Source organism: Crocuta crocuta, unplaced genomic scaffold, assembly GCF_008692635.1.
Source record: "Crocuta crocuta isolate KB4526 unplaced genomic scaffold, BGI_CrCroc_1.0 scaffold1016, whole genome shotgun sequence".
NCBI classification, from domain to species: Eukaryota; Metazoa; Chordata; class Mammalia; order Carnivora; family Hyaenidae; genus Crocuta; species Crocuta crocuta.
The window spans coordinates 645,703-666,974 of record NW_027533328.1 but is presented as its reverse complement, the minus strand read 5'-3'; positions in this window follow the sequence as shown (position 1 = coordinate 666,974).

Sequence of the window (21,272 nt, the reverse complement as noted above, 5' to 3'; positions counted from 1 at the left end):
AAAATGTGCTGCTATAGACTCCATTGAGAGTGTTACATAGTATGCACTCTATATACTGCATTACCTTTAAAAAGTGAAAAATGCTAAATTCTGAATTGGTGGACTTGTTTTGAGAAACTGAAAAGTGTTCTTTCCTCTCCAAATATTACTTCCCTCATTTTTGTCAGTTGCTGTGTTTTAAATATATTTAACAAGCATATGAACATATAGAAAATATGCATAACTTAATATATATTTTACAATGTTCTTTTGTAGGAGTAGAAAAACATACAGATAATTTTACAATTCATGGAATGCAATACTAAACTGCTTCTCAGAAAATTCATACCATTTTTAAATTTTCTTTTAATTATGATAAGTGTGACTGATATGTCCTTCAAATTTATTTCTAGGATTTCCAGCAAAGCAAGAATATTTTTTATAGCCTAATAATTCACATTTTGTCTTTTATGACTAATTCAGTTATACAGTTTGTCCGTAAAAATAATTTTGAGTACCTTTAATTCATTAAAGCTCTATTTTAGGTTGACAGCCATTTCTCATTCTTATTATTTTAAGTTATGTTATCTTAATATTTGCATTACACTTTTAAAATACTTTTGAATACAGATATTACTACAAATATTTAGAGAAAACTTGTTTTGTTATTTCTTTCTAAAGTTTACATTTTTAGAGTTTCTATACAAAGTTCCGTTACATAGTCACCAATAGTTTTTCTCTTACATGAAATTGTAAACTTTACCCATTTTTAACTATACTGGCACTCTTGTATAAAACATAAAATGACAGAATTATATTTGTCCCCAAATAATTAATTTCCTAAGAGTCTTAATTTATTCCTCATTTAGGAATTTTATTTCATCAAATCACTATATTTATTAAATTAAAACAGGTAACACTATACTGGGATATATCTTGAGTGCCAATTTTGATCAAAAGGCAGTAACTGAATATGTAATATGGTGAGAGCCATTGGAGTTCATTTTTAGACTTTATGGCAGAGAGAGCCAGCATGGATGATTCAAATCTCCTACTGATGAAGGATAAGAAAGTCCTGGCATAGTTACTTACATTTAAGCATATAAGTTTAAGGGTTTTATATCTGCCTCATTTTTCCTAGGCCTTTGATTAGTCTCCAACCACATACCAATACTGTCATATTGAGTGTTATATTTTCCATTTTATTTTAATATCTAGCATTAAAATTATCACAATATCTTTTTCTTTTTCCCAACATTTACTTTGTCTTCACATTTCATATTTTCAAATAAATCTTAAAATAATAATGTATCTTATAAGACATCTGTTATAAGTTTATGGAAAACTGACATTCCTATAAGATTTAGTATACAAATATTCATAATATTTTGTTTCTCAGGAAATGTTAATAAGCATTCTATCGATAATATTAATTTTATTTCATATATTATTCTTCTCATAATAAATAAGATCTTTTTATTAGTTTTTGACTAATCAATAATAGAGAAGCTATAATTTTCTCCTATCAGCATATATAGGAAAACCACAAAATCTTTTGGCCATTTTATGTCTAGTCAATTTACTGAGTGTTTTCTATCCTGATTGAATATATTTGGTTTGCAAGGTAAATAATATTTCCTGTGAAATGTCATTTTGCCACTTTCTGATAGTTGTTTATTTTGCTTCATATTCCTACTTATTAGGAGCAAAAATGTCCCTCATTATCTTTGTTAAAATAATGATAATAATTAAAGAAAAAATCCTCAGTTAAAAAGTTTTAGTAGACTGCATCAAGAGGTGTTAAGGACTATACATTATGATACTACTTTTCTTTCCCTCTTAGTTTAGCTCAGTAATGTTTATATGTACCTGCTACTGCCTACATGTACAAACACACAGTAGTCAAGGTAAATATACATATAAGCTTTTATACCTCTTTCTCCCATGATCTGAGAAACTAGAAAGAGTTTGTGCATTCCATCTCTCCTCGGTGGTATGGAACATACTGTGGAATTCAAGTCTCTTAGTTGCATGGTGCCATTAACCCTCTACTGGTTTCAAGTAAGCTATGAGTTTTTAGGTCATTTGAATTTTTTTTCTTTCTCCGAAAGGTGTCGTTTTGTATCTGAAGCAGAAGCAGAACTCCATGCATTTATGATGCATTATTTTATTCATTATAATTCAGTGCAAAATTTCTTCTAATTTTCTTTGAGATTATTTTATAACCATGGTCAAACAATTTAGGAAATAACTGCTTAATTTTAAAATATAGGGGGATTTTCAAATAATATTTATGTTTTTTTGCTATTTCTGGCTTAAATCTACTGTGCATTTTAGTACTTTTATATTTATCGAGACTAGCTTTTCTATCAGTATTTGGTTAAATTTTGTTATTATTTGTGGGTGCTTAATCATTCTACATGTGTGCATATATACATACATACATAAATGCACAATTACATAAACAGAAGAGAAAGATATTGGCAGGGACTGTTCTCATAATCCAACAATCAGGTAAAATTGTATATGTGAATGACTACTATGTAACTTATATGGCTTTTGCTTTTTAGACAAGTCTAGATTAAACTAGGCTTTTAATGAATTAAACTACTGAATTTATTTTTCAAATATGTGAGTACACTTGCACATATTTATTCATATATATGTGTGTATATATATATATATATATATATACATACATACATACATAAAACAATGCTGTGCTTATGATTTGTAAGAATTCTGTCCAAAGTTAGAAAACTGACAATGGAATTTCACTTTCCACTTGGAACACATAAATTTGAAAAATACAATATGAATTAGTCCTTGAAACCAGCTGCACTTCTTAGTTTCCTGCCATTCAGATAAGAGCCAAGAAATCTTTTTCCTATGCTTATTCAAGTCGAGTTTTTGTAATATAGAGCCAAAACTCTTAATCAAACGGCTATACAAATAATTTACCATCTAAGCTGAGACACTAGTGAGAATAAAAGAGAATGCTATTGGTAATTTATACTTGGAAACAGGCACACACCCAAGTTGTTCAGGGAAACTAGAATTTCTCTCCATTCTACCTGTAATCTCCTTACCATCAGCTATAACTGTGCCACCAGCTCTAATAACATTACTGCCTGTACCAAAGAAACACAAGTTATAAACAAGTAGAAACTGTATAATTTAATAAATCTTAAATACCTTTACAAATAAGACATTATCTTTTCTGTTTCCCATTTCTTCTTCTTCCGCATTTAAAACCCCTTCAGGATACTTTCTAGCAAGCTCCCTTTGTTACTGAATATCAAGGCCAAGCCTTTCTATGCACACTATCACTCAGGTAGATCCTTGCTTGCAGGTGGGATAGGATACGCTTAAATTCTGTTCCGACTCTGAGAATCTTTTTTTTTTTTTTAATGTTTATTTATTTTTGAGAGAGAGAGAGAAAGAGAGAACAGAGAATCTGAAGCAGGCTCCCCGATGTCATCACAGAGCCTGATGTGGGGTGGGGCTCCTGTGCATGAATCAGGAAATCATGACCTGAGTCTTAGTCTTTGTCAGACACTTAACTGACTCAGCTACCCAGGCACCCCGTCCAATTCTGAGAATCTTATTAAAAATCTTATTGAGGAGGTTAACAGTTTCTTGAAATTATACAATTGGAAACTGAGCAATACAATCAATATACAAAGTACGCACATAATCAAATTGAAAATGACAAAGATCTTTAAACTATGAGAACCATAATGACTGAATAAGTGAAAATTTACTCCATGCTAGGTGCTCTTTAAACACTTTATATATAACTCATTTAGTTTCAGAATCACCATATTTTAAAACACCAGGTGACACAGATACATATAAATGGTGCCTTTAGGGTTGTACAATTTTGTGGTCTTATTTACTCTTCCTAAAAGCCCTGTAAGTTGGCATTTCTATTGTTCTTATATTATAAATTAGTACAAAGAAAAAAAATTTAACTTATTCCCAGTATTTAAGTGAGTAAGTAGAGGAGCCGGTTTCAAAACTTACACTGTGGCGCCTGGGAGGCTCACTCGGTTAAGCATCCGACTTTGATTCAGGTCATGATCTTGCAGTTCTTGGGTTCAATCCCCATGTCAGGCAGGCTCTGTGCTGACTGTCAGCTCAGATCCTGGAGGCTGTTTCAGATTCTGTGTCTCCTTCTCTCTCTGACCCTCCCCTGTTCATGCTCTCTCATTCTCTCTCTCTCTCTCTCTCAGAAATAAATAAAAACACTAAAAAAAATTTTTTTAAAACCTTTACACTCATAATCAGATTTCTAAATGAAACAATTATTTATTGAGCATGCCTGGTCAAGGCACTGTATTAAATGCTGGGAAAAGGATTAGGATTCATTTTTAGAATGGGACTCTATCAGTGTCACATTTGGATATATAAACACACAGACACCTTACATTATTAGTTAGAAACATAATCTCACATCTATATTTATATATCTAGATAGACAAAAGGTAAATAATCGATAGATATTTACATGCTAATATATTTAACTGAAATTGTGACATATGATTGATTCAAGGGAAAAAAATGAAAAAAACAGAAGAAAATTATCCAGTGAAGGTGAGTGTGGTGGGGAGATTTATGTTTTTTGTTGTCTAAAGATTGAGAAGAAACCATAGAGACTAAGTACTTGTGTGTTTGGAGATGAGAAGAAGAGTGAGACAGGACAGATAGTGATAGAATTGTCAGTATAGCTCAAGCACAGTGAGAAGTGGAGATGAAGCTGAAAATACATGCAGAGACCAAATTCAAATCAAAGTAGTAAAAATTACTCTTTGTTCTTGTTGTTACCTGTAGTTTCTCATTAAATATAGCCTGCCTTTCTAGTTACTGCTTTATTAGTTATAAACAAAACAAAACACAAACAAACAAAAAAAAAAAACAAGGGATAGGTGAACCTGGGTGGCTTAGTTAGTTAAGCTTCTGACTTGGGCACAGGTCATGATCTCAACAGTTCTTGAGTTTGAGTCCCACATTGTGCTATCTGCTGTCAGCAAAGAGCCCTCTTTGGATCCTCTGTCCCTTCTCTTTGTCCCACCCCTTTGGGGCATGTGAACACTTACTCTGTCTCCCTCTCCCTCAAAAAGAAGAAAACATTAAAAAAAAAAGATACATGAGCCAGTGTGGTGCTGAACCTGAGTAAATCCATTTATGAGTTCAAGAACCCTGTAACCTTTTTTTATATATAAAAGGAACTTTCTTGAGTATGTTTAATAGTCATGTGAATATATTTGCTGTACTGAGTCTTCAATTACAATTTAAAATATTTGATATTAAGAATTTGTAGAAGCTATAGAATTTAAACCTACATGAAAGGTCTTTTATTTATTTAGTTTCTGCATGTCTGCTTTAATATTAAATATTAGAGAAAAAATTACATCTTTAAAAACTCATTATAATTAAGGGGGACAGAAAATAATGCATGTAAACTAGTTTGAGTTTAGTATGTGTTTAGGGAGATGATAATGGCTTTAATAGAATGTAAAGTTGAATTCCAAGATCATTCATTAAGAAGAAATATCATGCAAATTATTATTTGTCAAAAATAATATATTATGCTAAAAATACTTGTTTCTTGAACCTGTAATTTGAACAAATCAATTACTTCTAAGTAATGAATAGTTCAAGAGAACAACCACTAAACATTTGCACTGTGTTGCCATAGCCATAATTTTTCTAATTTATGTGGTGATTTTCTATAAAAATATGAGGAAACAAAGCTTTTCTATTTTTTATAACATTTGCAAGAATGCCATAGTAGTGCTGAGATAAAGTAATATGAGAACTGTACTAAATGGCATTATCCTCTTCTTCCTCAAAAAGTCTTTACATAATCAGTATTTATTTCAGATCCAAATATGATAAATTGTCTCAAACAATATGCTTCATTATCATTGGTATTTGAAAGTCTTCCTATAAAATCCATAAAGGTTTTCTTCAGCTTCTTAAGCATGTATTATTAACCTTTGTATGATTCAGTGCCTGAAAGCTTGTTAGCCACAATATACACTGCCTGCAATTTATTTTTAAATACGTTCAATGACTCAGCTCATTTTTCTTTTCTAATACAAATTAGAAACAGATTATTGGCAATTTCCAGTTATTGCACTTTGTCAAATCCTTCATTGACTATAATTTGTTAAATTTGCACTTTAAATGCAGATAGAGTAGGCCTAGAGAAAGTATACCAGTGGTTATTTTTCAGAAAGATTATGGAAAAATATATTTGCAGAAATATAGTACCTTGAGAGACAAATTATTGTATGGAAATATTACTGTAGATAATTTATTAAATACCAATTTAGAAAAACACTAGGTGTGTGATGTTTAACTTAAATTCTGTTATAATAGTTCTCCCTGTTAGCAATATTTTTTTCAATATAGTTCAATATATTTATTTTGAAGAGAGATAAATACCTCAAATCTTCTAAAAATAGCTTTATTATTACTATCTGGGGTGCATGCTGATATTTTTCTATCCCCACCTGTTAAAAGATACTTACAACAAGTTAATTTCATGACACATGCCTATAACAGTTATATTTAGTGCCAAGAATATTGTAGGACTTTGATCAATATATGTAGAATTGAATTGAATCATGGGTGTTCTAACATTTTTTAATTTCCCAGAATAAATGTGTTTATAATATTTTTCTTTCCAACCATTAATTTATTTATTCATCTATTAGCCCCAGATATATTCATTGAGTATCTATTATCTAGGGAAAAATTAGATAAAAATTCAGAGATTTGTGAAAGTATTTAATACTATTTCCAGATTGAGTAAATAATTTTTTTAAGAAATTTTAATGCTTACTTATTTTTGAGAGAGAAACAGAGACAGAACATGAGTAGGGGAGGGGCAGAGAAAGAGCAAGACAGAATCGGAAGCAAGTTCCAGGCTCTGATCCGTCAACACAGAACCCAATGCAGGGCTCAAACTCACAAACCGTGAGATCATGACCTGAGCCAACTCAGACGCTTAACCAACTGAGCCAGCCAGATTTCCCAAGTAAATAGCTTTAAAGAGGAAAGCACGAAAATAAAAATGACAACAAAGGAACTATGCTTGAAATATTTGCTTTCTATTTGTGGTATGGCCATTGAAGATAATGGCTGAAATAATTTATTTAAATCAAAGGTAGTTAATTTTTTGTCAATAAAAATAATTACTTGAAAAAAATCAATTGCTAGAGTCCTTCAGTATTCAACAAGTATTTGCTGATCACCTAAAAATATTTATAATCTTTAGTTTATCAATTCACTTGACTAATTCTACCTATACAAACATTGTTCAGTGATTCTGTTTACTGTTAACCAAGATAATTTTTTTCTCCTTTAACTAAATACTGTTTAAGTTAATTTAGCTCCCTAATTGAAGACTGGAGTAACGTTTCTGCAATCTATGAGCAACGTTAATCTGATGTTTAAAAATTCTGCACATTTGGCTCCTTAATAAAGTTAGAATTTTTAGAAAATAAAGACATATTTTAAATTGGTTTATTATTTACCTGATTTATTTTCTACCTATATACTCAAATACTGAATATTTGAAATGAAGCTAGTATCAGATTATAACATAGTGCTCCAATTTCATTAGTGTAACAGCATAAAAAATTCTTAGGTCATCAACACATTCAGTGAATAATGTAATTGGCTTATTTCTAAAGAGTCATTGGCTCCATGGATGATTTAATCTCAAATCTCAAACTCTCTGTGGAAGTTCCAGGCATATTGAATAATCTAATTGGTCTCATGCTAATTTAGCTCATAAATTTCCTTTCCTATTTTCCTTCCTATCTAATTTTGTACTGTTTCCCCCTTGAAACAATATAAAGGACCTTGAAGAGAGCACATGCTTTCTCTCTTCCTTCAGACATTGTCTTGTTAAGATTACTTTGGAAATCACATATACCTAGATCAATCATGATCCTTAGCAATTTTCTTGGGATTAGAGAATGGAATAAACTCTAGTCGAGGAGAAATTGATAGAAACAAAAAAAGCTAATGGTTCAAGAGATACAGTCTTGGCCACGTATCTAGGGGGAAAGGATCCAAGAGTATGAAAAACTACATCTTAATTTAGGGGACAGAAAGCTATAGATCAAGGACATGAAAAAAGAATGAGAAGACTACTAGAAATAATATTTATTGACCCTTAAACTCTTTCCATAAAAATAGGTTATCTCTAATCCTTTCCTCCCTTCTTCTATAAAAAATTTCAACTTCTTTAGAACTACCAAAAAAGCTTTATTATGATACAATAGAATAACCTAATGATGTCCTAATAGCGACATGTTGTAGTCTTATTTTCCATGGATCAAGTATAAAAAAATTTACTTAAAAATTATATCTATATTGAACTAATTTGATTTAATTTAATAGGTTAAAACTATTCATTTTTAATATGAAAGTTTGACTAGACCTGAAAATATAAAATAATAGATATTTAAGCTTTTAAGTAACACAGATGTTAAAAATATATATTGCTCATGGCTACTGTTTTCAAAATGGTTTTCTTTTCAAAGTCTGAAAATTGATTCCCATTTTCAAGTATTCCATAAAATTAAGAAAAAAACAATAGAAAATGTGTTATATGTATGTAGAGGGAATGGAAACTCAAATAATATATATTTTTTTTCCCATGAAAACTCAAATATATTTTTGTAAAATATTTTAAGAATGAAACATGTGATTGGTGTAAATATATAAAACAAGTAAAAGTTGGGGCTCCTGGGTGGCTCTGTCGGAAGTGTCCGACTTCGGCTCAGGTCACGATCTCATAGTATGTGGGTTCGAGCCCCAGCTCAGGCTATGTGCTGACAGCTAGCTCAGAGCCTTGGAACCTGCTCTGGATTCTGTGTCTCCCTGTCTCTCTCTCTGACCCTTCCCTTCTCACACTGTCTCTCTCTCTCTCTCTCAGAGATAAATAAAACATTAAAAAAAATAAAACAAGTAAAGATTAACCTGTTATGTGGCTCAACTTAAGAAAATGTCATATGAGACACAAGAATTTAATATATGGAGGATTAAAATATATATTTGAGGGAAGGAGGGAGGAAAATAATTTTCCTTAATTATGAAAATTTTTAGAATAAAAGTGCTGAAATTAAAACATACCTAAATATATGCTGCTGACAATGTTTTTAAGTAGTAAATTGTATCTATATAATATATATATACACTCATTTATACAAACATAAAATAGATCATCTCTTACACTACCCATCTATGCTCTACTTTTTTTAATCTCTAACTTCTTTTTTTTCCTCTTACATCTTTATTTTTTTTATTTATTTTTTATAAATAGTTTATTGTCAAGTTGGTTTCCATATTAACACCCAGTGTTCATCCCCACAAGTGCCCTCCTCCATGCCCATCACCCCCTTCCCCCCCTCCCCTGCACCCATCAGTTCTATGCTCTACTTTTACGGAATACCAGAGACTGAAGTAACTGAGGCAGAGTACCTGGCTACGTTACTCAGTAAAAACAAAATTCTTAAACACTAAAATCTATGTCTCAATTTCTCATATTAAGCAATTCAGGGCTAATAACAACAACACAGAAAAATCAAATCAACATAGTATACATTCTTTGTTATCAAGGTGCCCACAATGTAATGAGAGAAAGCTTCAAAGTACAGGCAGTTAGGAGGTATCCTAACACAACAGGAATGTCCCGTCAAAACATTTTATCATGTGTTCTTCCTGGAAAACATAGCTCTCTACCCTTCATTGGTTACCATGATCCTGAAAATTGTGGTAACAGTGTCCTTGATTTTCTTTGTATTTTACAACTATATATATATACACATATATTATATATATAATATTATACATATGTATATGTGTATATATAATATATATGTATTATTGAACAATCTATTTTCATTTACTTTTATCTTAAAGGATTGAAGTTACTCTAATGTATTTTTGTTTGCTTTTCTTGAACAATATTTTGATGCAACATTGATTTATGTAGTTGTTTGTGTGCCTCATTCATTTTCCAGTGTTACTATCCATTGTGAGAATACACTACATTGTACTTTTCATTCTCATATAGTGTATTATTTCTATTTCAAGACTATTGCAAATTTTGCTCTGATAGATATTCTTAAAAGTATATGGACATAATTGAGAGCAATTGTTCTTTGTCTCACACACACACACACACACGTCAAGGTCTTTCAGAAGTTGCAAAGACACAATATAGAAGAGAATAACAAAGTTGGAGGACTGACACTACCTGACTTCAAGACTTGCTTTTAAAGCTATAGTAATAACAGTGTGGCACTGGGCAAGAATAGACAAAAAGATCAGTGGAATAGAATAGAGAGCTCAGAAACAGACTCTCAAAAATATAAACAACGGATATTTCTCAAAGAAGCAAAGGCAATACAACAAAGTAAAGACAGTCTTTTCAACAAATGGTGTTGGAAGAACTGGACATCTACATGCATAAAAATGAATCTCAAAGCAGACTTTACACCCTTCACATAAAGTAGCTAATAGGATTAACGACCTAAATGTAATATTGATAACTATAAAATTCCTAGAAGATAACATAGGAGAAAACCTGCATGTCCTTGGATACGGTGGTGACTTTTTAGATATAACACCAAAGGCACAATGCATGAAGGGAATAATTGATATGCTGGACCTCATTAGCATGAAAAATTTCTACTCTATAAAAGACACTGTTAAGAGAATGAAAAAAATATGACAGGGAGAAAACAATTTCAAAAGGCATATTTAATCAAAGATTATCCAAAATATTTAAAAAATCTCTTAAAACCTCATAATAAGAAAACCAGATTAAGAAAAAGGCCAAAGACTTTAAAGGACATCTCACCAATAATGATACAAACATGACAAATAAGTATATACAAAGATCCTCGACTGATATCATATGTTATCAGAGAAAGCAAATGATAGCAATGAAATTCCACTATACACCTATTAGAAGAACCAAAATCCAGTACATTGACAACATGAAATGTTGGTAAGGATGTGTTGCAACAGGAACTCTCATTCATATACAGAATATAAAATGGATTTTCCACTTTGGAAGACAGTTTGGTGGTTTCTTACAAATTTAAATATATTCTTATCATATAATCCAGAAATCTTGTTTCCTAGTATTTTCCCAAAGGAGTTGAAAACATGTCAACACAAAAACTTGCCCAAAGGTATCTATTGCAGCTTTATTCATATTTATTAACACCTAGAAGTAATCAAGATGTCCTTTAGTAGAGGAATGGACAAATAAACTGTAGTACATCCAGGCAATGTCATATTAGTCAGCACTAAAAAAAAAAGGAACTATCAAACCATAAAAAGGGATGGAGGAGCCTTAAATGTATATACTAAGTTAAAAAAAGCCAATATAAAAAGACTACATACTGTATGATTCCAACCGTACAACATCCTGGGAAATCCAGAAATAGAGACAATAAATATATTAGTGGTGGTTAGGGGTTACAGGGAGGGAAAAATGAACAAGAACAACACAGATTTTTAGCATAGCAAAACTCTTCAGTAAAATAGTATAATAGTAGACACATGAAAATACACATTTGCCCATGGAATGCACAATACCTAGATGGAACCCTAATGTAAGCTACAGACTTTGAGTGATAATGATGTGTCAAAATAGTTTCATCAGTTATAACAAACGTACCACACTGGTAGAGATATTGACATGAGGGAAAGAGAAGTATATGGGATATCTCTGTACCTTCTGCTCAACACTGATTGCTGTGATTCTAAAGCTTCTCTACAAAATGCTTATATTAAAACAACCTTGCAAATATTTTATACCATGTCAGTTTTTGAAGATACCAGAAGAGAGAAAATAAAGAAATATCAAATGAAAAAATAGCATGAACTGTGATTTTACCATGTATGGGTGCTACACTGAACAATGGGATAATAAGTATATATAATACTATGTAACTTCTCTCAAATAGTTTGCTACATTGTGAATGAAAGACAAAAGGAAACAGATTTATTATATAAATTATATGAGCCCCAAACAAATCTGATCCATACTAAGCTTTCAAATCAGTATCACCTCTAAAGTAAATAATAAGTGTCTCAACAGCTTGATTCATGTATAGAATAGTTTCATCAATAAATTTTAATAACAAGAGTTTCAAGATAGACACTTTTAATTAAAAATATTGGATTAAGTAGATTATAAACCATATTTTGAGGCATGCATGTAAGTCTCTCACTAGTCTTCTTGCCTACTTGTAAGAGTTGCTTACACATATTTGAAATAAATGTTAAGTGGATTACGCTTCATGGTTGACTGTGTTTCACTGCGTAATTATTGAATACTTGCATTGAACATAGAATAAATGCTAAATTAAACTCTAGATACATATAACTAGAATAACAGAACTGGTAGGTGGGAGACTAGTGCTGAGAAAATACAGGGAAAAGTGGTCGTCGTTGCTTTAGATGGCTGAGAGGAGGACTATAGCTCTTACGAGACTAGACAGTCATTGCCTCATTCTCCACAAATCAATGGAGTGTCTGCCACTGTAGGTACTCTTTTAGCTACTCTCTTTTCACAAAACTGGGAAAGATATTTCTTAATTAGATGTAGAATTGCGGAGGTGCCTGGGTGGATTAGTTGGTTAAGCATCCAGCTCTTGAAATCAGCCTAGGTCATGATTTCATGGTTTTTGAGTTCCAGCCCCATGGTGGGCTTGGACATGGAGCCTGCTTAAGATTGTCTCTTTTCCTTTATCTGCCTCTCCCCTGCTAACACACATGTTCTCTCTCTCTCTCTCTCTCAAAATAAATTAACTTTAAAGAAAAATGTAGAATTTTTCCTTTAATATCCTTCTCCCTTTAATGTGATTATAATATATAAATTTATATAAATATTGCTGTGTTTTATATACCTCCTGCAAAAATCTCTTCTTAAAACTTTTTTAGAAAAGGAAAGCTTTCAGAGAATTTCCTGAATTTTGTAAACTAGAATAGTACATTGAGAGGAATAGACAGTGTCAAGGTAAAATAAATGGAAAAATAACCTTTAGAGGCTATAAACCAGAAGAGAGAAGGCTGAAATTAAGTTTATGTTTAGAATGTGTTCCAAATGGCCATGTTTAAAAATTTTAATGTGATATTGTAAAATGTTTTCATATAATTCTAAAAATTTAGAGGTATCTAAAACATCATGATCTCATTTAAAATAATTGCTGCTCCCCAAATTTCCCTTGTGGTGCACAATCAAAGTTTTAATTTTGCAAGCATAATTTTATCAAGCTGAAAAACATAGTCTCAAATTCCCTAATTTTGTATTAGCTGCTGGACAATTAATTCTTTTATATGTAATTTCTTTTAGTGAGATTTTTCCTTATCTTCATCAGAGATAGCAAATATTCACGTGATCCGAAGTGTAACATACTCAACTTTATTCCTGCCAGCATGACACACATACTTTTCTATGAAATAGTGTTGGAGAAAAATTAATTTTTCTTAATAGTGATCATTTTACAGTTGTGAGCCTGTTAAAACATCAACTACTATTGACTTATATATTTTCTGAATCATAAAGTCCCTGAGTTTAGTAATCAACTATTTACTAATCAGAAAAATAGCAAAAAATGTTTTTTAAAAATATAAATTAACATAGTTGTAAAGTAATATTTTCAAGACTGATGAAGACACAACGAAACTGTCATTTTGCTAGTATTAAGACTAAGAAGTATAAACCTTTAAAAAATCCTATGACAAAATATATATCCATAACAATAATATTTATACTCATTTATAATAATTTATCATTGGACAAAAATTAAAAAATGCATAAAAGTATCAGATTTTTCAGATATTTTATAAATATATAATAGGATATATAACATATATTCCCCTCAAGTTTTTAAAGCCCTATATTTAAAAAATCATTTTAAAATTATGTTATAATATATTTAAGTATAAATAATATACAGATATAATAATATTTTAGGTGAGAAAACAGAAGTTTCTATAAATATGAAATGATACAGGCAAAATGGCAGACATGGGAAAATATATGTTAGTGTCAGAAATTTTGTAGTATTTTTATTTCCATATTTTCTAAAAATGATAAAAAATAATTGAATTTTGAGCTACTTTAAATATCCCCAAATTTAAAAAATAAATAAAATTTATATAACAAAAATAGGTGTTTCTTACTGTTTTCATTGCTAGGGTTGTAATAAGTAACGTACCACAAAAAGGGAGGGTGCTTAAAAGAACATAAATTTATTTTTTCCAGTGATTTTGAAATTCCAGGGGAGCCTGAGTGATTCAGTCAGTTAAGTGTCCAACTCTTGATTTTAGTGCAGGTTATGATCTCATGGTTTGTGAGTTTGATCCCCACGTTGGGCTCTGTGCTGACAGTGTGGAAACTACTAGGGATTCTCTCTCTCTCTGTCTCTCTCTCAAAATAAAGTTAAAAAGAGACTAAAATAAAATGAAATCAAGCCTCTCTCCTTGGTCTATATACAGGATCCTTCCTCTGTCTTTACTTCATTTTCCCTCTGTAGACGTCTGTGTATGTGCCCAAATGTCCTCTTTTAAAAAAGCATCATATTGGATTGATGATCAAATATGTAACATTGTAAGCCATTGGTGATTAGGACTTCAACATATGAATTTGGGGGTGGGGGGAGACTATTCAACCCATAGCAGTATGCCTTCTTGCCCCAAATATCAATATATTCTTCTAACATAAAAAATGCATTCACCTATTCCAACATTCCCAAAAGTCTTAACTCAACTTGAGATCAACTCTAAGTCCAATATTACATCTAAATGTCATCTCAATCAGGTATGGTTGAGACGTAAGAATATGATGCATTTTGAGGCTAAATTCCAATCCAGCTGTGAACTTGTGAAACAAGACAATTAAATGCTTTGAAAATACAATGGTGGGAAAGGCATAGAATAGATATTCCAATTCCAAAAAGTAAAAATTGGAAAAAAGAAAGGGGTGATGGGCCCTAAGCAAGTCTAAAACTAGCAGGCAAATTCCATTAGATGTTAGCATGAAACTCATTCTATTTGGCATCTTGGTCTCTTCTCCGGGTCCAACAGGGTACCTGTCCTGCTTTCCAGGACCACCGGCGTCCCTCAGTCCTGGGCAGTGACCTGTCTCATTTGAACTTGGAGATGACACTGCCCCTAGGGCTGTACCATCTGGATCTTTGGTGGCAGTGTTAACCTGTCCCCATCCTGGTTTTTGGAACCATCTTTCTTCCTTTTTCTTGAAGGATAACATGTTCATGACTAAATAGCTCCATCAGAGCATTTTCTGCCAATACAATGACAGAAATCTAACAGCCTTCTTTCATTTATCCCATCTTGGTCTCTTTCAACTCAAGCTCATAATATTTCTGCTGAGATGGTTGGCTGGATCCACAAATCAAACACCAAATCTCTTTAGCAAACTTCTGTCTAGCCACTCTCTCCCCAGAACATACTTTTTTTTTTTTTTGGCAATATAGAGAGGCTGAGAATTTCTAAATCTTTAAGTTCTAACTCCTTTTTGCTTAAAAATGTCTTCTTCAAGTTATTTCTCCCCTCTAGCATTTTAATACAAACATGGGAGGGAAATCAGGCCCTAGATTTTAATACTTTGCTTAGAAATCTGATCAGCCAGGGGCGCCTGGGTGGCTCACTTCAGCTCAGGGCATAATCTCATGGTTCTTGGGTTCGAGCCACGAGTCGGGCTCTGTGCTGACAGCTAGCTCAGAGCCTGGAGCCTGCTTCAGATTCTGTATCTCCCTCTCTCTCTCTCTGACCCTCCCCTGCTCACACTGTCTTTCACTCTCTCTCAGAAATAAAACATTAAAAAAATTTAAAAAAATTTAAAAAAGAAAGAAATCTAATCAGCTAGGTACCTAGGTTCATCACTTATAAATTTTACTTTCCATTCAACCAAACACTATTCAGCCAAGTCCTCTGCTAGTTTAGAATATGCATTCAAGAAAATGTTCTTTTCCAAGGAAGGTATAAAATAATTCCTTCTATCCTTCATTTCTTTCAGGAATTACAAACACATACATGAAAGGTGTATTCAAGGAAAATGCACTGATATGTCAGAGACAGTGGACTATTGATCCTACAAGTAACACTGAGCAGCAAGAAGGCTTTCAACCCAGGGACACCTGGGTGACTCAGTAGATGAAGGGACCAACTCTAGATTTCAACTCAGGTCATGATCTCATGATCATGAGATCCAGCTCTGCACTGAGCATGGATCCTGCTTGGGCTTCTCTCTCTCTGCCTTTCTCTCTTCCTCTACCCTGCTTATGTTCTCAAAAATAAACATTAAAAAAAAAAACAAGTCTTTCACAGCAAAGGCTAGACTGGACACAGGGTAATTTAGGCTTGGATCTCATTCTTGAAGTTTCAGGATACAATCTTGGCTAGACTCTTATTTCACATTCATATAAATTTGAACATTTTCTCAAATATTCCAGTCAATCCACATATTATGAATACTCAATTTCAGTGAGCACTCATTTCTAATATACATTAGAGAAACAGTGATTAATTTGTTTTAATGTCATCAAGAGTCACATATTACATTCACTAAAGAATTATCTGATATTGATCAAAATTCAAGGAAGCTGAAATGTTTGTAGTACCAGACTCTAAACTTTACCATTTTTTATTAAATGATATCTTCCGGTACTCAAATGGGGATTTTTGATGAGAAAGTTAAGTGCATTCAGGTGTAATGTTAAGTACATAAATCATATTGAGAGGTTTTAAAATAAACTTTGTTTATTTTAAATAATAATGAAACAATTCAAATTCATAAAATTTTGAATACTAGTATAATATTTGGTCATGCTAAGAAAAAAATATATTGATAGGGGGATGTGATCAGAAATAAGTAGAGCAATAACAAAATATTGGGAGAAGTTAAAACAATATAAATTTTAACAGATGATTTACTAGTGTCTAAATATGTATGCTTTCTTGCACTGTTGTCAGAATGCAAACTGGTGTAGCCACTCTGGAAAACAGTATGGAGGTTCCTCAAAAAGTTAAAAATACAACTACCATACAACCCAAAAATACTACTAGGTATTTACCCAAACAATACAAAAATACTGTTTAAAAGGGACACATGCACCCTGATGTTTATAGCAACATTATTACCAATAGCCCAATTTTGGAAAGAGCCCAAATATCTATTGACTGATGAATGGATATATAAGAGGTGGTATATAAACACAATAGAATATTACTCAACTGCCAAAAAGAATGAAATCTTGCCATTTGTGATGATATGGATGGGACTATAGTGTATTATGCTAAGGGAAATAAGTCAGTAGAGAAAGACAAATCTTATGATCTCATTCATATGTGGAATTTAAGAAACAAAGTAGGTGAATATATGGGAAAGGAAACAGAGAGTGGGAGGCAAACCATAAAAGAGACTCTTAACTATAGAGAACAAACTGAGGGTTGCTAGTGGAGGGGAGGTTGGTGGGGGGATGGGCTAAGTGGATGATGGTTACTAAGGTTGGCACCTGTTGAGATGAACAGTAGGTGTTATACATAGCACCTAAATGAACCACTAAATTCTACTCCTGAAATTAATATTACACTGTATGTTAAATAATTGGAATTAAAATAAAAACTGGAAACCTTTGAATAAATTATACTTGATTACCAAAAATATATGTGTGCTCTGGGAGAACACCTGATAGCTGGCCAAAAATAAATTTTTATAACATTTTATAAGATCCAACCCTTTCGTTATAGTTTTTGAAAAAAAAATTTAATGTTTTATTTATTTCTGAGAGAGAGAGAGTGAGGGTGAACAGGGGAGGGTCAGAGAGAGAGGGAGATACAGAATCTGAAGCAGGCTCCTGGCTCTGAGCTAGCTGTCAGCACTGAGCCCAATACAGGGCTCGAACCCATTAACCATGAGATCATGACCTGAGCCAAAGTCAGATGCTTAACCAACTGAGCCACCCAGGTACCCCATCGTTACATAGTTTTGATATACTACTTTTGATGTGGCTATAAGGAAACTGGCTCTTTCGAGGAGGTAGTACAAACTTACACCTACTACGACATTTCATTATGTCTTGTCTTTTATAAAGTTAAGCTTCTACTTATGAAGATAAGCATAATTTAATCCACAGACAGTGGCCATCTTCAAAGTTCTTTGTTTGTTTTTCTTTTTAAGTTTAAATGGTGTCCCATTTCAAATAAACACTTTACTAAATATTGGTACACTTTCTGTTATAGACTCAGAGTTCCTTTTGTAGCATTTTGAAATTATTTTGCTGGAGACAAGGTTGTTATTAATAATGTTAACCGTATCTGTCATTCTATTTTTTGTTTGATTCCTCCATCATGGAAATGAGCATTATATCTGTAGGTGTAATACATTTCAAAACAACTATGTAAATGTCTGTGTATTCAATTGAAACTGGAAAATTCTTTTAGGGAAGCTAAAAATCTATAGAATATTTTAACAGAAGGAAATTTTATGTAAATTAACTTATGTATTTTATAAATTATTCTATAAATCTTACCAAAATATTAAATGAAAAAATAGATCTAAAATTATTAACATTTTTACAAAAACCATTATCATAAGACAAGCCTTTTATGCTTATAACTAACAATCCTAAGAAGACTAGAATCTAGTAATGTACTGTGATATTGCTTACCTTTAATAAAACAGTAAATGTGGCATGTGATTAATTGGAAGTTGAAATCATTATAAGCTACAGAAACTATTGTAGGAATTGATTAGTGAGTTCTCACATATACACAACAGTGTGACCAAGTTGCTTTATGGTATCCACAATAATTGTACTCTTCCCTAAGATGATATTCTGAGCGTGCAGTTGACCTGCTTTCTGACTTGAAATGTAAAGTTTATTTTTAAAAATTTAGCATTTTACAAATATATTTTAGCTTCCACAGCTACCAGTTTCAACTATGTATTTGTATTTATATTTCTAGCTATACATTTCAGTCATACCTCAGAAGTGTTTTCAAAAATATGTTGTGGCATAGCTAATTATCTTCTATCAATCATCTATCTATTTCCTATCAATAGCGTCTCTTTAGTTATTATTGGTGGTTTGGATTTTAAGTACAGAATAGAGTCAAATTAAAGCAAATCACTGCAGTTTAGAGCCTATTTTTTTCTAGCGAACAAAACTTTCAGGATATAAATCATCCCTGTTATATTCTTCCTTAAACAGAATTAGAGTGGTTAACTTAAAATATTCATAAAAGATAACTTATAAGATGCAATATTCTTATAATTGTGGCATAGTTTGAAAAATTAAGAGTAAAATCTATACTGTATATTATTTGACATTAAAATGTCTATTGTAGAAAAGCCCAATAATGCTTCAAAATTCTTTTGAGAGACTTAGTTGTATGCTGGTTTACTTTGGTTAAACTCTTTTAGTACATTATACTGAGCTATATTCCCATCCAATGCAGCCTGAGGATTTAAAAAAATCCCTAGATGCCAGCTTCTTGATTATAAGGAAGCAATTAGTAATAGAATCTAAATTTCTATTCCTTAGTGGAGAAATAAAAATGTCTTGAGAGTAATTCAGTAATCTGCATTATCCATGAGAGACATACCTGCAAGAGCAAAAGCATGCTGGAAAAAAGAAGTTTAATACCATCAGTCTGGATATGCTTATTTAAATTTCTCTTAGCCTTATTTTTCTATCATAGTCTCAACTACCATTTTAGAATAATTGAGATTAAATTTGAGTATAAACCATGGGACATATTTGATGATATATGTCACTGTTTTGAACCGGGGGTTTTGTGTCTATGTGAAATGTTACCCCATTTCATGTTTATCTTAAAAAGACTACATTAAGAATATCTAGCAAGAAGAGAATGCCAGAAAGAAGGGGGGAAAGAGGGAAAGACAGAGAGAGAAGAAAGAAAGAAAGAAAGAAAGAAAGAAAGAAAGAAAGAAAGAAAGAAAGAAAGAAAGAAAGAAAGAAAAAGAAAGAAAATCTCATTAGCTCCCTACTCATTAAAGGGTATTTGTTTATTCACACACATTTTATTAAAGGTATATTAAGGATTTAATTCATGAGAATTTTTAAAAAATGAAAAATTATAAAAGATCAATGGAATGAATTATATCTCTCTAACTGTAGCACTCTTATCATATATAGTATACATATAATGAAAAACTCATTTAATGGAAAATTGTGATATCTATCCTATCTTGAATGTCTTTTTGTATCAAGTTACACTAATAAATGTCAAATTGATTAGTTCAACATAAGTTATTTTCCATAGACAAAAGGAGGCATTTTATCTGGACACTATTAAATTGACTACTTGTAAACATAAATAAATATCCTCTCAGATGTTATATTATTAAGACCATTTTGCAGAAAGCAGATTGTTTAGCTAATTATTCCATCAGTAAGGGACACAATGAATGAGAGTAAGCAATTAGCACACAAAAGTTGAGACTGAGAGCAATCACTGCTCTACCTCTTTACTGAGTCTTATTGACAAATATCTAAAATATTGGTCTCCATTTGATGTCATGCTTCCTCAACCCCTTCCTTACACTTTAAACCACTGGGATCTGGATTTAATCAATCACTCCTCTGATAGTATTTGCACCAAAATCATCTAGCTGCCCACACACTGATACCCACATGACAAATTCAAATTATTTAAAAAATTTTTAATTTAGTTGATCTCATTGTTGAATTTTAATATGCTGGATACTCCCTCTTTATTAAGGGAGAGGGTACCTCTTCTGATATTTCTGTACTACGTCTTTTGTTCTCAGGCTGAAGTTCCTGCCAGGTCTCCTTTGTGTACTACATTCTGAATCCCAAATCTTTAAGTGGTTAGTTTTCTCTACTTTCTCTACTGAATCCTGGCACTTCCAAGTGGGTAATACTCATGCAAGGGTGCAATTAATCATTTACATAATAATAACTACTAATTCTTTATGGTCGGTGTAGAGTATCTCACTGGGACCCATATACGTGTATCTGACTTTACACAGATCCACTTAATGTCCAAAAGGAGACTCGATTTTATATCTAAAATTGAACTTAATGATTTATTCTAATAATTCTAAAGCTTCTTCTGTTCTCCCTAACTTTTTAAATTATATTACCATCTCCCTAATCTCAACCCACAAAACTACCAATAGGTCAAAACATCCACATGAAAGTTGAAATATTATTGCATGCATATTTATTGTAACATAT